The following is a 24,502-nucleotide window of genomic DNA, read 5'->3' as shown; positions in this document are numbered from 1 at the left end:
GTTCTACAACTATTATTAACCAATTGGTTGATAGGATTAGGAAAAATTCATAGCTGGATCTACCCATATACCCAGGTCCTTAAATGAGTCTACAGTTTCAATCACTGTGTGCTGTATTAAATATTCACCTTTTAATTAATGTCTTCCAAATTTCATATGCCTAGTTTTTGATGTATTTATCAGTATATTATTCCCCTGTGCCCTAATGATCAAATAGTCAAGTTATTTTGCAGGCATGCCTTACCTGTAGCACATGTAATCAGTTTACCAATTTCAGGTCATCTGCATATAGACTGTAGTACACCTCCAATGAAAAAGTTAGGTCTGAAAGATACAATCTAAATAAGTAAGAGCCTGGGACAGACCTCTGTGGGACACCCTGACTGTAACCACGGATTTCACCTGTCCAGTTGCTGTATGATACTTGCCATGTCCTATTTGTAAGCCATGCAGCTATCCATCTTATCAAGAGTACCTCAATACCTTGTTGTTCTACTTTATTGATCAGTGTTTTGTGTATCACCCTGTCAAATGCTGAAGTTAAATATATATATATATATATATATATATATATATATATATATATATATATAGATATACATATATAAATTACATCACAGCACAATTTTTCATTTATAACTGTTATTACATTGTTACAGGCAGTAATAGATTTATTTTCAACATGTGCATGCTGACATATGGTTTCAAGTTGCAACCTATCCAGTTCTGACAATAATTTATCCAATATTATCTTCTCCATTATTTTTCCACAGCATGAAAGTAGACTTAAGGATCTATATGACTCTGGGTTTGTTCTATTCCATTTCCCTTAAAGACAGGTTTAATAAGTGCATGTTTTCAATCTTGAGGAATCTCCCCATATTTATATGACCTAGTGAATAATAAATATAATGATACCATAAGTTCTTGCTGAAGTGTTCTCAGGTCATTGCTACTAAACCTGTCTTCTGCCTGTGCTTTGTTTGGATCTAGTTTGCACAGTTCTTTTTCAATATAATCTAATTTCATTCCAGTATCTGAGGTTACCTGGATGTCACTAGGACAGATTATCACCCCTTTTGTCGAGCCAAACAGTTTTGCATAAGATTTTGTAAATATATCTATAATCTATTGTGTCTCAGAATAAATTTTAGAATATGCACACATTTTACCAATTTGCATGTCTTCCATATCTTCCTTCCATATATTATGTATATATAGAAAGTTTTCCTATTATCCTTAATAGCTTTATATACATTTTATTCAAATATTTCTTGATCTTGTCTCATACTATGCTTGATATGTGTATCCAGCTTGTTTATTTCAGTTTTCAAAGTTGTAGTTCGACTTCTCTTCCATTTCTTATATTTTTGTCTCTCACCTTAATCAGATATCTTGTTCTTATGGAAATATATCCCCCTGATGTTGTATGCCTAGATCCTGATGTTAAACATTTCTTTAATTTTTTTGCATTCAAACGATTTCTCTTTCAAAACTGTCCACATTCCATCCACATTCCATCTAGAGTTTTTCCAGTGAACACCTCACTCCAGTTAGTTTTACACAGTGAAAGTTTTGCTTCCATATAATCTGTAATTGACCTTCTCTGCATTGGTTAGATTTCAGTTTGGCAATATTATCTAGGAGCAAACTAACCTTTATAACCCCATGATCACTGCACATCATCAGTGGTAAAACTTGACTTGAAGTAGCAGTCATTTCTTTAGGAACACAAACAATGTCTAGTATGTTCCGCCCCCTGGTAGGTTTTTTTTTTTTTTTTTTACAATCTGAAGCAATTGCTGTTCCTGAATATACGTTGTGAATAATTTCCTTACTAATGTTATTGAATCAATATTATTCCAGTCTGTTTCTGGTAAATTTAAGTCCCTGGCTAATATTATTCTTCCATCCTGTGTTTCATGCAAGAAATGTATGAATTCCTCTAGGTTATCTACACTTGCCTTTTTGTGGTCTATACACTCCAACAATTGTTATATGTTCCAGGATTGCCTTTATTGTCACAGTTGCACAGTCTATAGTATTGGTGTTATCATTGAACATGTAATAATTGCAAGTCTCATAATTATCTTTAATGCATATCATAACACTTCCACCTGATTTTTTTGTTGGAATGTCTATTATAGTAAAAACATTTATATCCTGACAGAACTGGTTTCCAGTCATTGTTCTTTAACCATGTTTCTCAAACAGTAACAACATCAATCTTGTGAGAACGTAGCACATTTTCCAGTTAAAAAAAACTTTATTATTAATGCTCCTGGCATTAACAACAATCAGAGATGCATCAAATGTTGCTGTCTGTGAACTGTTAAATTTTCAACCTAGCAAACATCTTGCCTAGTGTTTGTCAAATATTGCAAAATATCTGCTGCAGAAATTCTATTCCCTGATCTTGACAAATGCACACCATCCTGTCTGAAAATATGTGTGCCCAAATCTAAGCTTGGATGCTCTACACATTTCCATTTTTTAAAATAAGATTTTTTTTCCATGTAGGTATTCACCCAAAAAAATCTTTTCATTCACAGTGACCTGACTATCCTTTCTATAGGTGATTTTTGAAAAATACATCCTAACACCAGTACAAGCTATACTATCTAAGAGGGCTAACAGTTCCTACTAACAGTCAGAGAATCCCTGTGATGAAATCACTTGTACCGACATGACTAAAAAGAGATCCGTACTTCCTTAAACTAAGGCGTTCCAAGCCTTGTCTCATTTCTTCGATTTTTCCTCCTGGCAAGCATAACACTGTTCAATGTTTTTTATCTTCTCTGCAAATACAAGTATAATCAGTTCCTCTAATAATTGAATCTCCAATTACAAGAATATCTTTTCTGACCAGATCTGAAGAATCTTCAACTTCTAATTCAGTAATATCTGCTCTAGAAATTGTTGCAAAGGATAAATCATCACCATTAGTCTTATTGATCCCACTTTTGAATTGCTTATTTAATTTGGAAGCATACAATTCTCATCCAGCTGACATTGTAAATCCACAGCTTGAGCCATGTAGACAGTATCTATCTGTCTCTTCTTTTTTTTTTTTTCTTACAGTAATATTCTTCAATCCTTCCACGCTCAATTTTGATTTCTTCATTTTCACCTGCCCATTGCCTCTTTTTTCTACCTCCTCTTTTGGAAAAATTATACCTTTTTTCTGTAGCTTGAAGGTTTTCTGATAGAAAAATATTATCATTCCCTGTAACCTGTGTGTTACATAATAAAGCAGTGTCCTTTTTAGTATGTACTCTCTTTACTTCACAGACATTAATCAGTTTCTTTTTATAGTCAGTTTGTTGTCAGTGCAGACCTCATATATGTGATTCTGATAAAAATATGATGATCACTGTAATGTGTGTGTGTGTGTGTGTGTGTGTGTGTGTGTGTGTGTGTGTGTGTGTGTGTGTGTGTGTGTGTGTGTGTGTGTGTGTGTTTGTGGGTTTGGATGTCTGAGGGTGTGTGTGCAGTTGTCATATTGAAGTATTCTAGCTTACATTGCACAAATGCACACTAGTCTGGCAAAGCCAGATTAATGGCTGTTTTTTTCTTAACCAACTAGCTGCAGTCATTCACTCTCTTCCATGTAGACAGTAGTCATACCCAGTGGCCTTTGTTAAATATGTATAGCTTAAATATCTGATTGTGATTTAATATAATAAAAAATAATAACCACATTAATGTAATTCAACTTTATTTTTACACATACAAACCATAATCCTGTCAAGCTTATCACACTACTTAGAGGCATATTTAGTACAGTTGCATGTTAAAAATATTTTATTCTTGATACTTTTCTTTCTTTCCTTGATTTTTTTCTGTGACCTGATTTATATCTTACTGGACCACAATATAGTCAATGTTTATCTTGGTGTTTGAGTTTAGAACAGTAGAAATAAGGCAATGCATTCAAATTTTAGAAAAAAAAAACACTCACTGGTGTTTTTTAAATTAAAAGCATGATCAGAAAGTTGAAAAAAAGATAACTGCATAGACACAGCAGTACCAAACTGAAATAAACTTACGAGACACTCCAAAATCAAGCCCTCTTGGTGGACCTCAGTATAAATAGGCTATACAACAAAAGAAATAAAATTCTGTGCAAAAATAGGAAGGGCTATGCCTAAAAGACAAAAAAATCTCCCTCATCAGTCTCAACAAGCAGCTCAAGGGACTAATAATGTCCATCAAAGCCAACTTTGAGGCAAAAGTGGCTTTCCAGGCTAAGGATAACCATAATGCATTTTTCAGTTATGTACACAAACTTAAAGATAGCACTCAACAGTGGGCTGTACTAATTGCAAATGGGAACTTCCAATATTCAACTGGGGATATAGAAAATTTGCTGGCCAATAAATTTAGATTCACATTTACCCCCAATTATCCTTAGTGGTCCCCCAGGAAATATCCTCTACCATTTCTCCTGCATCTATCAATAAAGAACAGGTCCTCGTTGCACACTCCAGAGATAAAACTGCATTAGTGGGGCCTGATACTATCCTAGGATGCCTCCTAAATAGCTTGAGACATGGCTTGTCAGGACCATTTGAATCTCTATTCAAGCACAGTCTCCAAACAGGCTTCATCCCTAGGGAATGAACAACTGTAACAGTCATCCCTCTGCACAAGGACTGACCATCAACAGACACAGGGAACTACAGACCCAGAAGTTTGACTAGTTTTTATATGCAAGGCCATGGGAAGAATTATCATAGACCCAATAAACAAAGGCATAGAAAGTCGTCAAACACTGGATTCACCCCAGTTTGGTTTCATCAAGATCAGGTCATATCTATACTCAGTGGACTTTGAGAAGGTTACTAAAGCCATGGATGAGGGCAAAATGGTACATGCCATCAACTTTGACCTGGCAAAGGGATTTGACACAATATCTCATTCAGGTATTATAGACAGACAATAGAGAGACAAATTTAGGCATAAATCCCTTTCACCTTATAGATAGCCAAATGGCTCACAGATAGGACACATGAACTTAAGGTGGGGGAATCCACCTCCACCAACAGGCCTGTTACTAATGACATTACTTCTTAAAAGTGAAGTCAAATGTAGAGGGCCTTTGGCTGACTAAATTTGCTAATGACTGCAAGCTGAGTGTAATCACTGAATCTCCCAAAGAAGTAGATATCCTTCAGGAGGGTCTGACATGGATAAATAACTAGATCCAAAACTATGGCCTACAACTCAATCCAAAATGCATAATTATTCCCTTTAGGAAGATAACCACTCTGCAAATTACAACACTGATACTCCCTAAGAGTAGACCCAGTGGTAAAAAACTTTGGAACTCAGACTGACAGTAACCTGAATTTTGATCATCATGTGTCCATGGTAGTGAGAAAACCCTTCTACATAGCACAACTTATAAGTAAGGGCATAACATCCAGATCAAGGAGATCATAGCCCCACTACACTGAGTCAGCCCTTATTACACCAATAATCAAGTAAAATTCACTCTTCAGCATGTACCAGACCAGTCATTTGCAACAGTTTTAGTGGCCACAAATGCTTATCACTAAAAGAACACAGGGTGTAAATAATATGTCTCTGTACTTGGCATCCTACAGACTACTGATGGGCAATCTATGCCTAATCTACAAGGCAGTTTCCAATCCAGCCCTGATGGATTTGCTCTCATTTGCAAATCAAACAGCCCTACAACTACCTGATCTAAGGATCTAAACTTAATTTGTGACAGAAGCAAAACATAAATGAGAGACCAGTATGCATCTCTGAGACTTCATTTTTTTCTGCAACAGACTCTCCATTTATGTGAAACAGACCTATTCCCTAAGTCTGTTCAAATGCACTTTGGACCAATGTATGGGAAGTTGCAAATTTACTCCCTGGCTTGTCACCTGTGGCTCTTATGGACAGGGGCAGATTTTAGGGGTCTATATTATATAACCAAATGTGCTAGTCAGTGAACGCTCACATGAGCGAAAACGCTGGAGTTTGAAAGGGTGTTAGTGGGGTCAGGGTACAGTGAGGAGTGGGATATTTGCCCTTTCCTCACTGTAGTGTGACCTCAGAGTTGGAATATATAGTTAGCAGGGGGGGGTGTGGGGGGCTGTACGAAGTTTGATCTCCAGCATTTTTGCTCATGTGAGCGTTCGCTGACTACAGCTTTCGGTTATATAATATAGACCCATTTTTAGATGTCCTAAGTTCAATAAGTTCACGGGTTCATAGGTGTTTACTATGCTAATGACCACAAGGGCCTTTTTAAGCCTAGCCATGCATCCCAAATCTCTGACAAGTTCTGATACCCTTGATAAGTGTTAACATGGGGCTGATAGATGAACCATTTATGGGTTACCTGTGTCCATTAGACACATGGCTGCCAAACCAGGGATGAATTTCTGGTCTCCCATCCAATTGTCCAAGTTGCACTTGTATTGGGTTAGATAGGAACTCTGCTTCACATGTGTGGGGAGTCTGATTCATAGACTATATAGTGTCTGGGATACATACCCGTCTCTCCAGCAGGTCCTATTTATATCACAGCAAGGTTTAAGTCTTTAGAACAGGTAATTCTGGTGCTGTTTGTTTTTTGGATATGCAGGAGGTCCATCAGAGTGGGGTCTGACAATGCCCTATATGCCAGGCATAGATCTCCCCTCAAAAGCTTGTAGGAGACAGAATATCTGGATAGGGCTTTGAGGTGGTCTGAGTAGGACATATTACTTATGCCTTGTATTATTTTAGTGAGGAACTTCTTTGGACATTCCAATTGTTGGATATGACTGGTTAGGTACATACAAAATGGGGCATTGTACTCAATGATAAGTCTAGTGAATGCCAAATACAGTGAAACAATGAATTCCTTGTAGTTAGATGTCACAAGCATATAGCAAAGCCATTTTATCCAATGAGCATTGATAATTGGGATCATTGGGGCATGAATGTATAATTTTTGAACATTACAATGGTGCTTATAATAATGTTTTTTTCCAGAATAGATAAGAAATGTGATATCAGTAGGGAATGAAAGTTATAGTAATAGCATAGCTTATCCATTAAAGTTGAATAAAATAAAAATATTAATAATGGGTTTAGAGATGAGGGTGTGGCTAAGTTTGAAACATCTAATTGTAATATAGATGTACACTCAAATGAGGAATACAATTTAAACAACAAACAGGATTTTCAGAGGTCAGAAAAGATTGCTTCTTCAACTCATTATCCCCCAGAACCACAGCCAAGCTCTTTGCCACCCCCTCCCCCTGCTCTGGACCATGTCTATCAAAACAAGAAATAGTATGGGAAGAGGAAAGGGTTTATCATTTTCTTTATATATTTTAATATCTTTAATTATAGCCATGTCACCATCACATCAGACCACTTTGCTTTGTTTGCTAATGAGTAGAAATATATTCCCTCCCCCAACCCTCATTTAATATAGCGGATTCAATCACTGAATTAAAATTATTTACTAGAAAATTGAACCTTGCTAACTTTTTTAGGAATCAATAAATTGGTTCTGTACCACAAAAGAAAAATATTTGTGTAAAAAGAATAGTTGTTTTAATCCCAACTTACATCCTGTCATACAAGCATTTTAGAAAGCTTGCATTAATGAATATTAGGGCTTTAGTGAAGAACACAGATTTATTAGGAAAAATAATCTTACACCTTCTGAAAAAAAAATATTATTGGACTCTTTAAGAAACAATAGAACAATTAGTGTCATGAGACCGGATAAAAGAGATGAAATTGTCATTATCAGTACATTTGAGTATTCTGCTGCTATGATGAATATTTTACATGACTCGGTCACATATCTTTAAGTGTCCCATAATAAAATTAATATAGTCCATCATGATATTGAGTTATTTTTAGATGATTTGTTATTTTATGGAAGAATTACAGAAGATATTTTTTCTTTTTTCACATTAAAAATACCCTGGTTCCAACAATATGTGGGATACCAAAAATTCATAAAGGTGTCCAAAACTTAAAATTTAGACTGATAGCTCCAGCCAGTGGTTCTATCATATACCACTTAGCAACTTTTATCTACAGGAAATTGAAACCCTTTTTCCTTACTAGAACTTAACTTTTAAGGGGATCATGGGATTTTTGGGGGAGATTGAACCTGATGTTTTGGTGCAGAAATTTAGAATTCATGACCATAGATTAGGTTAATCATTTCAGTTCTATTCCCAGTGAGGAAGGGTTAAAATTATTGCAAGAGAGTTTGATATGTTGTCCATTGTTGTCGGCTCAGAACATACAATGGATTATTGAGTTGATGGCCAAAGTTCTAGATAACAACTTCACTTTCTTTGAAGGTGAGTTTTACAAACAAATTAAAGGAGTTGCAATGGGGGCAGTTTGTGTCCCTCCCTGCTTATTCTAATTCAGTTTTACTTGCCTGGGAGAAAATGCATGTGTTCAACTCAATTTATTACAAATATTGTAAACTCTATTTGAGATATCTAGATGAAATCTTTGTTTTATGGGATATTTCTGAAGATCTAAATAAATGACTTAACTTGTTTTATAAACATCACTATGATATTCTTTAACTTTTCTTGAAACTATAATACTAAGGGTATGATTTTTTTTGACACATGGACTACAATGAATGATAGAGGCTTTGAGTCAAAATATACAAAAAGCTGACATTTAGTAACTCATATTTACATTTTTTAACAGTTATCAGCTATTGGGTTACAACAGGAGTTTAATTAAAGGGCAAAGTACCAGAGTGGCTAGGATGACGTCTAATAAAAAAGATTTGCTGGAAGAGTTTATAAAATTAGAAGTTGTGTTCTTAGAGAGAGGTTACCATTTAAGGTTCATTAAACATATTATGGAAGAAGTTTTTAAGGAATGGTAACACAAATATAAATCCCTCCTTGGAATAGGTCTGAATAATAATGTGGATGTTTCCACTTTTTCAGTTAAAGTGACAGCAGAGCCTTCCTATGAAAGAGAATTTGTCTGGCAATACAATGACTGGCTAAAAAAATCAAAGGAGTAATTAGAAACAGTTGGAATATCTTAAAAAACTAACACAGCTATTTATGAACTTTTGGGTAAGAATCCTAGTTTTGTATTTAAGACAGTCCCTAATTTTAAAAGGTTATTAGAATATGATAACAGTGATAGGAAAATTGATGATATTGGTGTATGGTTAGGAACTACTAAATGTGGTGCATGTAAACAGTGCCCATGAATACTAGGTGAAGATAGCTTTGTCCTAGACAATACTTTAAAAGTCACTGTTAAATTAGTGAAAAGTAACTGTAAAACTTTGGGAGTGGTATATATTGCTTTGTGCTCAAGTTGGGCAATTTTTTATCTAGGTAAAACAGAACATGCATTACATGAAAGAAGTTATGACCACTTATGTAAAATTAAGACATGCACTTTGAATAATGGGTTATATAAACACTCATTTGTATGTGATACATTTAACAGTTTTAAGTTTGGAGTTTTGGAGAAAGTACCAGTAAACCCAAGGGTCAGGAAATGGGAATGCCAACTTGAATACAGGGAAATATGGTGGCCATTAGGATTTGATGGTATGAATCCACTTGGATTGAATGAAATGTTTTCAATAATTCAGTGCTGAAAACGATGGTGGCAAAATTATATTAAATGTATTTCAAATGTATTTTTAAAAAGGTTTTATACTTGCACATTTATTAATATACTCTACATTTTCTATTATTTCATAATACAATAGTTTTTTAACATGATAGATTGTTTTTTAATTGATGTTAGGATATTAATTTGATTTTACATCTCAATCTAATATTTTGCTTGTATTAAGTAATGCTAATTGTATTTACATCTGATTTTTAGTTTTATAATGATTTTGCTTGGCTATTTTTATATAAAGATGATGTTTCTTACATGGTTTATATATATATATATATATATATATATATATATATATATATATATATATATACATATATATTTTTTTTATTATTTTTAAATATTTATTGCTTTAAATTATGAGATTTTAAGTATTTTTATGTGGACAAATTGTATATAACCCACCCCATTTGATGCATTTTATACAACAAAGTTTAAGACTGCTTTTATATGTTTTATTTAAGCGTACATACACTGTAGTTCAGCTCATATAAACTGCACTTTTAGATTTAATAGATGAATGGTTCTTATTGGTTAATTTTAATTTGAAAACCTATTTAACATGATTTTGGGATATTACATGCCTATATGATGAAGTTTGTAAGACGAAAATGTAAGGTGAACTGATTTTACAGCGTTAATGTACTTTGTGCTTTGTGGTCTTTAAGTACCTGTGTTCATGTGTGTTTTGGAATAAATTTTTCGTTGAGTGGACCACTGGTTTCTGGTGCCTTTTAATAGGTTACTAGTTCATTTTTGGGCATTTCTACCACTTTTGTTTTCATTTTAAAGATGGATTTGTGCCTGTCTTTTTAAATCTAAAGTATTTAAGAAAGTGACAGATAACATTTTTTTATTCTGATGAAGCTTCTGGTTACAGAACAAAAACACTAAATCTTTATATTAAAATAGTGAATTTGTTCCTGTCACTTTGTGTTCTTTTATGGTTGAAGTGTTTGGAGTATCCTACTGCTCAAGGGACTTCACAGCATTGTTCATTAGATTATTACTTATTAATTTTTAACCCAAACCAGAAGTAACACCAGGACTAGCCCTGGAAACAAACCAACCTGGTGGTATCACAAATTAAACAGAATATACAACAAAAGGAAAAAAATTGGCAAAAATCAAGAATGTTAATTCCAATAAAGATAGAAACTCTCTCATCAAAGTAAATAGGCAACTAAAGGCCTTCTACACCAAGAAATCACATGTGCTTGCTAAAAATCTAGGAAAGACCAAGTTGCGTCAACCAAAAATATTTATTACACATAAAAATAAAAATCTCCAATGCTGTATTTAAACCAGTTGAGCGCTTTCATTCCTGAAACAATGGAACTTCATCAGTGATAATCCAATAGGAATCAACATACTTTTAATATAAAATGGAGCCTCAAATGTCATCTCATTTTAAAGGTACATAACCCTACAATCAAAAGTTTATCAACATCTAAAATATGATTAAATGCATAATTGCCATTTAATATAATAGTAGAGATTTTTATTTTATGTGGTACTAGCTGCACTCAGTAAAGCCAAGAACACAGCGTCAGTGGGACCCAGTAACATCCCAGGAGGCCTACTGAATAGTCTAAAATATGACTTATCAGGACCCCTGAGTGATTATTTAACTATAGTCTTAAAAAAAGCCTTTGTGATACGTGAATGGAGGACTGCAGCAATCACCCCCCTTCATAAGGGAGGATTGTCAAAAGATTATGGAACCTATAGAACCATTAGCCTGACTAGTCTTATTTGCAAAGCCATGGAAAGAACTATCATGGAAATTATCAACAAGGACATAGGAGACATCCACACACTGGATCCATCCCAGTCTGGCTTTTTCAAAGGAAGGTCATGTTTGCTCAGTCTGGTGGACTTCTTTGAATAGGTCATTAAGTCAATGAATGATGGGAAAATGGTGCATAATGCAGACCTAGATCTGGGTAAAGCATTTGATGCAATACACCACTTGGGCAATGTCAGCAATCTTAGAGAACTAGGTATAAACCCCTTTATACCATGCTGGATAGCTAGTTAGCTCACTGATAGGACCCAGGAGAGTAGAATCAGTGAGGCCACCTCCACAAAGAGGCTGGTCACCAGTGGAATCCCCCAGAGCTCTGTGCTGGGTCCACTCCTCTTTTGGTATCTACTTTTTGCATGTCAAAGCCAACATTAAAGGTCTTTGGTTGAACAAGTTCACAGATGATTATAAACCGGGAGAAATCATTTAATCCCCCCAAGATGAAGGCACCCTTCAGGAAGGTCTAATACAGACAAGTGCTTGGAACCAAAGCTATGGCTTAAAACACAAGACCAAGAAATGCATTATAGTACCTTTGGGGAAGTCTGCCATCCAAGAACTATATCATTAATTAAACACCCTTAAAAATTGATTCACTGGCCAGTGACTTGAGAACTCATGTAGACAGTAACCTAGTCTTTGACCAACATGTGTCCAAGGTAGTAAGAAAATCCTTCTACATTGCTCAAATTACAAACAAGTGGATGGCATCATAGTCCAAAGAGGTCATAATACCACAATACTCTGCCCTCTTTTGTATGCACCTGACCAGATACATGTAGCAACTGGAATGTCCAAAATGGTTATTTAGAAAAAGAATACAGGGAGTAACCACAACGTCCTTTGCTGATTGCATCAACCCCCGGTCTCTTTACTCGATATCATACAGAATTCGGAGAGAGGATCTTTGTCTGGCATACACGGTATCCCTGGACCTTGTTTCAATGACCCTTTTGCTCATCTGCAAAACAAACAGGATCAGAACTACTAGATTAAAAGACCTAAATTTTGTTTGCAACATAAATAGGACATGTTGGAGAGACAGATATGTTTTTCAGAGAATTCCTATTCTCTGGAACAGGTGCCCATCCATGTGAAGCAGGGTTCCTCCCTATCCCTTTTTAAGTGTAACATGGAGAAATGAATGGGTAATTGGAAATTCAAACCTAATCTAGCTCATATGTATGTGATGGGCAGATACAGTCAGTTAATCACCACCTATAGAAATCAAATTTGGGAATGATATTTGAGTTGCACGGCTAGATTTATAAGGGTCCAAGTGATCGTTAGCCCAGTATATATCTGTGAACCTATGAAACCATCTACTGTTTTAGACACAGTATCTTTGGACAAGCTATATTAATGTCAGAATACTTTCAGTACCTTTAAAAGTAGAATGCATCAACAGATTTAACTGAGGCCTCCTCAGTTATTCAAGAGTCACCCAAGGAAATGAACCTGTTGTGTTATGACAGCATTGTACTTTTCTTTGCTCTGTGTATTTCGATGTGGAGTTTAAATTATACTTTACATGCATTTTCCAACTGGTCTGACTTCTTTACACACAAAAATAAATGCATTATCAGTTTAATTTAAGTAAATTCATACTGTAATAAAAGATTGAGTCTGACACTTTAAAAAAGTTTCTGAACTAACAGATGAGGGTGAATTAACAAACATTGCATAAGACCTTGCAAATTCATTTGATACCAGCCCACACTCAGATATTACAAATAAACTTTTCAAGTTAAATATAGATCTCTATGTAACTTATTGGATAGCAATTCGAAGCACAAATAGTATCCAGAAAAATAAGGGTGGTGAGCTCTTCCTCCTACTGAAGAACTGTGGTTTGCCCACTCCTCTATGTCATTTATTTGTAAGAGGTCAAGTCTAATGTTTAGGGTTTGTGGCTGACTAAGTATGCAGATGACTGCAAATCTGGAGTCATCATACATTTCCTAGAGAACACCGTGGTCTTCCAAGATCCCAAAGAAATAGCTTGTGTCAAAACCATAAAATTAAAATTAAATGCCAAGAAATGTATAATTATATCCTTTGATTAGCATGATTCCCTTTGAAACTATCACACTGGCAACACACAGCTGAAACTTAATTACGTAGTCAAGGATCTGAGAAATTATAACCCAAAACAGAAGTGTAAACTCCCTGAACCAAGGAAATAAACCTGTCTGAAAGGACGATTCAAATAAACATGAGTCAATTGAAAAAAATTATTTGCACACCACTGGAACACTTCTGAATTTAAAACTAACTAGTTTAAGATTTGAGATAATAAACGCATACAGCATTTTCATCTAGTTACCTATAGACTTTGTCAGAACTAATACAACATTAGCTCACTTCCATTTAAACACATACTCATCATGCATAATTCATATACTTAAGCCATTAATTGAATAGTTAATTAGTTCTTAAAAAGATAGTGCCCTAAAGAAACATACATGATTGTTGACAAATAAACACAAAAAGTAAAAATAGTAGTAATACCAATAATGAACCACATAATCTTAGCATGCGGTGGTGCAGCAGTTAGCGTTGTCACCTCACACCAAAAGGCGCTCTGGTTCAATCTTTAGCTGGAGTGTCTTATGTGTGGAGTCTGCATGTCCTCCCTGCAGTCATGTGGGTTTCCTCTGGGTGCTCCGGTTTCGTCCCACATCCCCAAAGACATGCTGCAAGTGGATTGGACACACTAAAATTGGCCCTAGGCATGAGTGCGTGTGTGTGTGTGTGTGTGTGCCTTCCATGGAAGGTTGGGTGACAGGCTGGCAAATTGACACCGTAAACCTCCACTGCCAGTCATGAGAGGACAAGGTGATCTGCTGTGGCGACCCCTAACCAGGAAAAGCCGAAAAACAGAGAGAGAGAATAATCTTAGTGTGTATTCAAATACACTGTTGTTACAATAATGTAATACATTTAAACACTAATTAGTAAAAATCTCTCTATTTGAAATAAAAAATCCTACCATTAAAATATTATAGACTGAACTATTTTCCTATGAAACAATTCATGTCTAATATAAAGGTTATTCCTATTATGGGATTTTCTATAACCACATATTAGGCTTGAAGTTTAGCAGCTCTCATTTTTAACACTGGGGCAATAGATGTATTTTTGTTCAGACCTGGGGGATGTTGCATTCATAGGTTCATAGGTTCATAGGTAGGTACTAGGCTATCTGCCCAAGGGCCTACATAAGCTATTAGGCATAAAATTACTATGTGAAGGGACATTAGTTGTATCAAACTTATAATATGCATTAATATCACCATCCGACAAGCAAGAGTGAAAGCTATCGGAAGAACTACTAACACTATCCTCACAAAATGTGGGAGAAGAAATATCAACATTTTTAAAAAAATGTTTAAGCTGTAATTTTCTACCAAAAACATATACATCTCTTTGTAACTCATGAAGTCGGGTGACCACCGTGGGTACAAATTTCAAACCCCTGTTTAAAACAGACATTTCAACATCACTGAATACCTAATTTGACAAATTAATAACATACTCTTGAGTATTTAAAAAAGTATTAGCACTACAAGCAACATTAGAGTCAACGTCTGCCCCGTTTGAATCCACCCTGTCCATATCGTTGCCCACCTGGATTAGATGATTGCTCCCATGTCCGTTTCTGTCCCTGTGCATTGGGGAAATATGTGGTAGCATCCCCACGAAAAGTTTGTCAAAAATTATCCTTTTGCTGAGCCGCCGGAAGAACAGGGTAGTTGGAATCATAACAATCCTCTTTGTACGAGGTGTAGCCGCCTTCTGAAGCTGAGGAATGATGTGATGAATTCACAGCCTTGCCCGGCTGAAACCTAACTTGTTTGCGAATCTTAGTACGTTGTGTCCTTGAAAGGAAAGCCCTATTGGATTCATAGTCGCGTACATCACGCAACAGCTTCCCTTTTTTACGGTCAATCAGCATGGCCTCATATACTTTGAGTTTAAGGTTAGTTTGCTTCAAAAATCCATCAAATGTAGAAGCCGGAACAGAATTAGTGAGATCTAAACCCAGTTTCTTAATACTGGAACACAACTCTTTTTGTTTCAATTGATCGCGCTCAATAAGAATGTGCAACCATTCAGTAACACATTTGTGTGCTGCAGTAACCCATCTTTTATGAAAGACACAATCTGTATCTAATGTTAGGTCAAATGGAGTAGAGGGGTCTTTGAAAACTCTGAGACCTCTCGGAGTAGTTTCAGTCTCCAAATATTTTTGCAAACCGCATACATTATAATATACTGCAGTTTCTTTCCACATTAATTTTTCCAGTTCCTCAAACAACAGTTTATTTTCTGTATTCACAACCAATGGAACCTTTCTGCCAACACAGGAGAATGGATTGGAAGACCGCATACGTCTCTCTTCCTCCCACTTCTCCCAAACAGTATTACTTTCGGTTAGTAATCTCTGGGAAGCTTGTCGCTCACCTCTATCAGCTGGAGTAGCTGAATTAACAAGAAAATTATCAAGAGACATTTGATTTCCTTCCATAGTTTCTCTGAAAATGCGAGGAAGATGGTACTGTGGGTCAGTAGACATCAAGGAACGAACCACAACGCAGCCAGATGCAAAAAACAACAAGCACAGTATCCACCAACAAATTTAATAAAAGCTCAAATCTCTGACGTCTCGGCCAAAGCCTTCAAGGAGAATAAAACACTCTCTGTGACATAGCAATTTATACATCTAAATATAAAATAATTACACAATTAAACAATTAACTCACTCATCAATTAAGTAATGCCTTCCAGTTGAACTCCTCATTAAGCCCAAAAGGAGACATAGTTTTATAAACCCCTTTATACCATGCTGGATAGCTAGTTGGCTCACTGATAGGACCCAGGAGAGTAGAATCAGTGAGGTCACCTCCACAAAGAGGCTGGTCACCAGTGGAATCCCCCAGGGCTCTGTGCTGGGTCCACTCCTCTTTTGGCATCTACTTTTTGCATGTCAAAGCCAACATTAAAGGTCTTTGATTGAACAAGTTCACAGATGATTATAAACCGGGAGAAATCATTTAATCCCCCCAAGATGAAGGCACCCTTCAGGAAGGTCTAATACAGACAAGTGCTTGGAACCAAAGCTATGGCTTAAAACACAAGACCAAGAAATGCATTATAGTACCTTTGGGGAAGTCTACCATCCAAGAACTATATCATTAATTAAACACCCTTAAAAATTGATTCACTGGCCAGTGACTTGAGAACTCATGTAGACAGTAACCTAGTCTTTGACCAACATGTGTCCAAGGTAGTAAGAAAATCCTTCTACATTGCTCAAATTACAAACACGTGTATGGCATCATAGTCCAGAGAGGTCATAATACCACAATATTCTGCCCTCTTTGGTATGCACCTGACCAGATACATGTAGCAACTGGAATGTCCAAAATGGTTATTTAGAAAAAGAATACAGGGAGTAACCACAATGTCCTTTGCTAATTGCATCAAAGCCCAGTCTCTTTACTCGATATCATACAGAATTTGGAGAGAGGATCTTTGTCTGGCATACACGGTATCCCTGGACCTTGTTTCAATGAACCTTTTGCTCATCTGCAAAACAAACAGGATCAGAACTACTAGATTAAAAGACCTAAATTTTGTTTGCAACATAAATAGGACATGTTGGAGAGACAGATATGTTTTTCAGAGAATTCCTATTCTCTGGAACAGGTGCCCATCCATGTGAAGCAGGGTTCCTCCCTATCCCTTTTTAAGTGTAACTTGGAGAAATGAATGGGTAATTGGAAATTCAAACCTAATCTAGCTCATATGCATGTGATGGGCAGAGACAGTCAGTTAATCACCACCTATAGAAATCAAATTTGTGAATGATATTTGAGTTGCACAGCTAGATTTATAAGGGTCCAAATGATCGTTAGCCCAGTATATATCTGGGAACCTATGAAACCATCTACTGTTTTAGACACAGTATCTTTGGACAAGCTGTATTAATGTCAGAATACTTTCAGTACCTTTAAAAGTAGAATGCATCAGCAGATTTAACTGAGGCCTCCTCAGTTATTCAAGAGTCACCCAAGGAAATGAACCTGTTGTGTTATGACAGCATTGTACTTTTCTTTGCTCTGTGTATTTCGATGTGGAGTTTAAATTATACTTTACATGCATTTTCCAACTGGTCTGACTTCTTTACACACAAAAAATAAATGCATTATCAGTTTAATTTAAGTAAATTCATACTGTAATAAAAGATTGAGTCTGACACTTCAAAAAAGTGTCTGAACTAACGGATGAGGGTGAATTAACAAACACTGCATAAGACCTTGCCAATTCATTTGATACCAGCCCACACTCAGATATTACAAATAAACTTTTCAAGTTAAATATAGATCTCTATGTAACTTATTGGATAGCAATTTGAAGCACAAATAGTATCCAGAAAAATAGGGGTGGTGAGCTCTACCTCCTACTGAAGAACTGTGGTTTACCCACTCCTCTATGTCATTTATTTGTAAGAGGTCAAGTCTAATGTTTAGGGTTTGTGGCTGACTAAGTATGCAGATGACTGCAAATGTGGACTTTCCTAATACATTTCCTAGAGAACACCATGGTCTTCCAAGATCCCAAAGAAATAGCTTGTGTCAAAACCATAACATTAAAATTAAATGCCAAGAAATGTATAATTATATCCTTTGATTAGCATGATTCCCTTTGAAACTATCACACTGGCAACACACAGCTGAAACTTGATTACGTAGTCAAGGATCTGAGAAATTATAACCCAAAACAGGAAGTGTAAACTCCCTGAACCAAGGAAATAAACCTGTCTGAAAGGACGATTCAAATAAACATGAGTCAATTGAAAAAAATTATTTGCACACCACTGGAACACTTCTGAATTTAAAACTAACTAGTTTAAGATTTGAGATAATAAACGCATACAGCATTTTCATCTAGTTACCTATAGACTTTGTCAGAACTAATACAACATTATCTCACTTCCATTTAAACACATACTCATCATGCATAATTCATATACTTAAGCCATTAATTGAATAGTTAATTAGTTCTTAAAAAGATAGTGCCTTAAAGAAACATACATGATTGTTGACAAATAAACACAAAAAGTAAAAATAGTAGTAATACCAGTAATGAACCACATAATCTTAGCATGCGGTGGTGCAGCAGTTAGTGTTGTCGCCTCACACCAAAAGGCGCTCTGGTTCAATCTTTAGCTGGAGTGTCTTATGTGTGGAGTCTGCATGTCCTCCCTGCAGTCATGTGGGCTTCCTCTGGGTGCTCCGGTTTCGTCCCACATCCCCAAAGACATGCTGCAAGTGGATTGGACACGCTAAAATTGGCCCTAAGCATGAGTGCGTGTGTGTGTGTGTTTGTGTGTGCCTTCCGTGGAAGGTTGGGTGACAGGCTGGCAAATTGACACCGTAAACCTCCACTGCCAATCATGAGAGGACAAGGTGATCTGCTGTGGCGACCCCTAACCAGGAAAAGCCGAAAGAGAGAGAGAGAGAATAATCTTAGTGTGTATTCAAATACACTGTTGTTACAATAATGTAATACATTTAAACACTAATTAGTAAAAATCTCTCTATTTGAAATAAAAAATCCTACCATTAAAATATTATAGACTGAACTATTTTCCTATGAAACAATTCATGTCTAATATAAAGGTTATTCCTATTATGGGATTTTCTATAACCACATATTAGGCTTGAAGTTTAGCAGCTCTCATTTTTAACACTGGGGCAATAGATGTATTTTTGTTCAGACCTGGGGGATGTTGCATTCATAGGTTCATAGGTTCATAGGTAGGTACTAGGCTATCGGCCCAAGGGCCTACATAAGCCTAGCCAACAAGGTTCCCTGGCTTATGCAACCCAAGAAAGTTATTTTCCTGTGCTACTGTCGAGCAGAGACACAGAAGTGATCCCTGGGTTGTATCTCCTATTTTCCATCCACTCATCAAGAATTTTCTTGAAAAGTGCTAATGAAGAACTTTGCTTGACATAGATGGGTAGCCTGTTCCAGAGTATGGGAAGTCTCTGGGACAGGAATCTATCCCTCCAGCATGTTCTGTTCATAGTGGTGACAAGGTTTAGGTCCCTAGAGTGTGTAGCTCAGAGGGATTGGGATTTCTTTAGGTGTAGCATGTCCAACAGCTCTGGGTTTGACATAGCTTTATATGTTAGGCAGAGATCACCTCGGTGATATGCTATGGAGTAAAGCTGGAGTTTTTTGAGGCGGTCAGTGTAGGGCATTTGTTTGTAGCCAGTAATCCTCTTTGTGAGGTACTTCTGTGGCCTTTCCAGCTGCTGCAGATGTCTTGTAAGGTAGATTCCAAAATGGGCATTGTACTCTATAATGGGTCTAATGAGTGTCGAACAGAGGGGAACAATGACCTCTTTTTTCCTGGATGAGAACCCTTTTATGATGAGGTGTGCCAAATAGAAGGACTTCCTGACTACTGTGGCGATGTGACTATCAAAGGAGAGACTACTGTCCACCTGGGTCCCAAGGTCTCTTATCACACATTCAGTGTTAAGTAGATTTCTGCCTATGTGGTAGTTCATGGGTACAGAGTTTTTACCAAAGGGGATGACACTGCACTTTTTGGCATTGAGCTTGAGGCCATGGCTCTGACACCAGGCATCTGTCTCAGCGAGGCCCTTCTGTAGGATGTCCACATCATTTGGGGACTTGACTATGGCTCCTAATTTGCAGCCATCTGTGAACTTCGTTAGCCAGAGGCCTTCTGTGTTAGCCTGTACTTCAGAGAAGTAGATACAAACAGGAGAGGTCCCAGGACGGAACCCTGTGGTACTCCACTTGTCACTGCTTTAAGGTCAGATTTGGAGTCTGCAACTTTTACAGTGTGGGTTCTGTCAGTGAGCCAGTTGGCAACCCATCTTGTTATGTAGGGATTTATACCTAGTTTAGTGAGTTTAGCTATAATTCCAGAATGGGGGATGGTGTTGAAAGCCTTGGCGAGGTCAAGATAGGCTGTGTGAACCACCTTACCCTCATCTATGGCTTTGGTGACTGCCTCAAAAAAGTCAATCAGGTTCAGGAGGCATGATCTGCCTTCCACAAACCTGACCTGGGTGGGATCCAGAGTTTGGAGGTTACTATAGTCTTTGTTTATGATTTCCATGATGATACATTCCATGGCCTTGCAGACCAGGCTCATCAGGGTAATAGGTTGATAGTTCCTGGGATCAGTGGTGGCTCACCCTTTGTGGAGTGGGATAACTGCTGCTGTACACCATTCAGTGGACACAAAGGCTGATGCAAGGGTATTATTGAATATGGTGCTTAAGTGGGGAGCCAGTTTGTTCTGAAATTCATGTAAAATGCATCCTGGGATGTTATCCGGTCCCATGGATGCTGTGTTTTTGGCTTTAGAGAGTGCAGCTTTTACCTGCATAGTTGTGATTACAGGGACTCTGCATTCTTCCTGTATAGTTATGGGCCCTTTAGGGGGTGAGAGGGGGGTAAAGTTAGCACTGAGCCTATCTGCCAGGATGTTGGCAATATCAGTTGGTTCTGTAATTTTCATGCCTTTGTGCTTTAACTTAGAGCAGATCTCCGTGTTGCCATCAAGATTCTTGACATAGCTATAGAATGCTTTGTGGTGGTCCTTAGAATTAGTGGCAATTTTGTTTTCATAGCTAGCTTTGGAGGATCTTATAAGGGTTCTCAGCTTCTTACTAAGGCTGACCAGGGAGCTCCTCCTTTTATTTGATTTTACTCTCTTTTGCAACAGTTTCTTCCTTCTGTTGTACAGTTTGTTTATGGCAGGGGGAACACCAGATTGGCTTCCTTTTTTATTTTATTTTATTTATTTATTTATTTTACATTTGTTGACTGGGCTAGTCTAGCTGGATACATGTCCATTTTCAGTAGAGGCCCGGGGAGAAAAGCTCCAAGAAAAACATACAAAAGTAATACAGAAGTTATGACAGATATTATAAAAACAGCAATTGTTACATAAAAACATTAGTGTGTAATATTTTTTTTTTTTTTGGAGGATAGCGTCTTGGTTCTGTTTGGAATAGCATGATCCATGCACTCGTGTAAGTGCTTATAGAGTGCATTTGTGTAGGATTCAGCAGTTGTAACTGTATTGTCCATCTGCATGGGTGTAATGAAGTTCACCACTTCTATCTTAAGAAGCATGAAGTTGGCTTTGGAGAATTTTTTTTACCATGGTTTCCTTAATGGGGGGTGGGGGCAGGATATGGATATCAAGGGTGATTAGCTTATGGTCGGATCAGACCAACGAGGAGTTGACTTTATGTGTGAAACACCAGTCACTCATGTTGGTAATGACTAGGTCTAGGATATTGTTGCCCCTGGTAGGGGTGTGGATAAGTTGATCCAGGGCATTGGAGTTTATGAATTCCAGAAAGCGTTGTGCTAAGGAGTTGGTACATGAGTAGTTTTCCCAGATCTTCCAAAAGCACACCAGATATCGATGTTCTCCATTTTAAGGAGTGCCTCGAGTAAGTGCATTTTGAAATTTAGACTTCTAGCATTGAGTAGCATTACCCTCAGTTTTTGCTTGCCTGTTTCTGTTACGGTGGTGAAGTTGTTATTTGAACCTTTCCTAAAAAAGGCACTATAGGGGCAGCAAGAGCCTTAGCCAGTATCTGGAATCCCAGGGGCAACAGGTGCAGGCCATCTGTGGCAAAGCATCGTGGTCTGTCAACCATGTCATCCCAAGCAGACAGATATTGGATCCCCTTTGAATGACACCAGAAGCTTAGCCAATTGTTGAAGTCAATCATTTTGTCCTTGCACTGTGGTATCATTTGGGTGATGGCAGAATGCTACTCAGGGCTAGGGTCATACCTGCCTGGGCTACAAGATCAGAAAGCTCTTCCATGCCTCATTTCATGAAGTCCAGGGAGGTCCATCTCAGGTCATTCACACCAACATGGACAATGACTGAGTCATATTTGTACTTGTTGTGGAGTGACCTGAGTGCATGGGTTATGTGGCGGATCCTGGCACCCGACAGGCAACTGACAGTAACCTTCTCCTTGTTTAGCCTGGTGAGTGGGACATCAGTGTGCCTGACTATAGAGTCACCTATGACTAGTGTGTTGGGTACATTGTGGGCTATGTGTCATCTGAGTTGTGAGGGTAATGGAGGTTGCTTGCTTTTCTGCTTTGGAGGTCTAAATTTCAGTTACCAATATAGTTCTCTGTATTCTAAGTCAACTCCCAACCCCCAAGGCTAACGTTTTAAAGTTACTAAGAAATGATAAACAATGTTGTTCCAATGTGTTAAACCCCTTTTGCAGGGATCTTACCTTTTCTGCTGCTCATGCTTTAGAGTTGACATCTTGATGAATAACAAATTGGAACTTGGAATTATTCCTATATGATATGTAGCTTGTCCTTAAATAGTTGGTTTAGTAATGCCATTTTGATGCTTCCACTACAATGTGTTATAATATTCCATGTTTTGCTGGAAATGGGTTATCATTGCATAAAATGTACTGGTGTCCTATTCTATTACCTTTTAGAATGACTACAGAGTAGCATATGGAAGAGACTGATACTGATTAACTGCCTATTGTCAGCTATGTAATGGTCAGTTATGGAAATTCTGCAGTTACTCATGCTGGTAAATTCACAAGAAAGACAGACAGTGCTGACTTGGTCAGCTATAATTGTTGGCCTAAACACTGTAGGCTGTTGCATGTTGCTGAATGAAACAGAAAACAGTGCCATAATATGTTCTGGTGTTCTTTCACAGCTAATTCTGCAAATAAGTTGTATAGTGGGAAAATACATATAAATTTGCACACAGAATACAAGAGACAATTGAATGGAAGCAAGTTATATATAAATTAATGGAAGAAAAACATGTTACCAAAATGTTTAGTTGTAAAGTCATCATTTCTTTCTCTTAAATGGCTGGTTATGAAGTTAACAACAGCCTCTTTTAAATTATGTTTCGATGCTGTGGGAGAAGGGTGTTTCAAGGTATGCATGAATGCTGGAGAGAATGAGATTTCCCCATCCTCCATAAATTCTCCGAGTTAGGAGGGGTGCCATTAAACTCCGGAGGGGGTACAATGTGTGTTATTGCTTATTTATTTTTGTGACTTAAACAGTTTTGATTAGACAATGTGGTTTTGATCACTGTAAATGCATTCATCTGTATCAATAATCCTGTGAAGAGGCACATGCATTGATTGGAAAGTTACATTGGAAATTCTGCTAACCAGTGGTATGGATACCACTTCAACCTTTGTTTTAATGTGTATGTGCTTATTTGTCATGGATAGGTGCACAATGTCCAGAAGAGAGCCACATCATTAAATAATAGTAATAATAATAATAATAATAATAATAATAATAATAATAATAATAATAAAACATTGTTGCATGATAAGTTGCATTTGAGGCTGCTAAAATCAATTGACATTATAAAGATGTTTTTTGCACCACTCCAATGCTGCAAGATACAGTTATTCAATATGGAATTATAATTGATTACTGTTGTGTGAGATTTAAATTTCTGTAGTGTCATTCAGTCTAAACTGAGTCAGATTGTAAGATTAATTCAAAAAGATACATTCATCTTGGCATCAAAAAATGTAGTCATTGGATAGTTAAGAATACATAAGACTGTAAATGTTTACTTTGTATAACAAAGGAAAGGAACTGGACTGTACTGCATACTAATAAGATTTATTCTCTCTGCACGATTTATTTTTATTCCGTAAACTCAAAGCTCAGCAGGAGATGCCTCATCAGGGAAAAGTGCAAGTTGATATTTTTCAAGTTAACGAGTTAGAATAAGGGCTTTAGACTATACTTTTAAGATCTCCATAGGTGTCTTGTCCATCCACCCCATGTGGTTGCTCAACTGATCCTGACCCAAAACATCTTGGATGCCTGGTTCTCTGATCTGTGACCTGAGCAGTGCCACTAGGAGGAATCTCGGACATTACAATAGAAAAGAACAGCTGGTGTCATTCTCACCTGCTGACTATCACTCTGAACTGC

This window comes from Protopterus annectens, chromosome 5.part0, assembly GCF_019279795.1.
Source record: "Protopterus annectens isolate FY-2018-M chromosome 5.part0, PAN1.0, whole genome shotgun sequence".
Lineage (NCBI taxonomy): Eukaryota > Metazoa > Chordata > Ceratodontiformes > Protopteridae > Protopterus > Protopterus annectens.
This window is presented reverse-complemented; position numbering follows the sequence as displayed.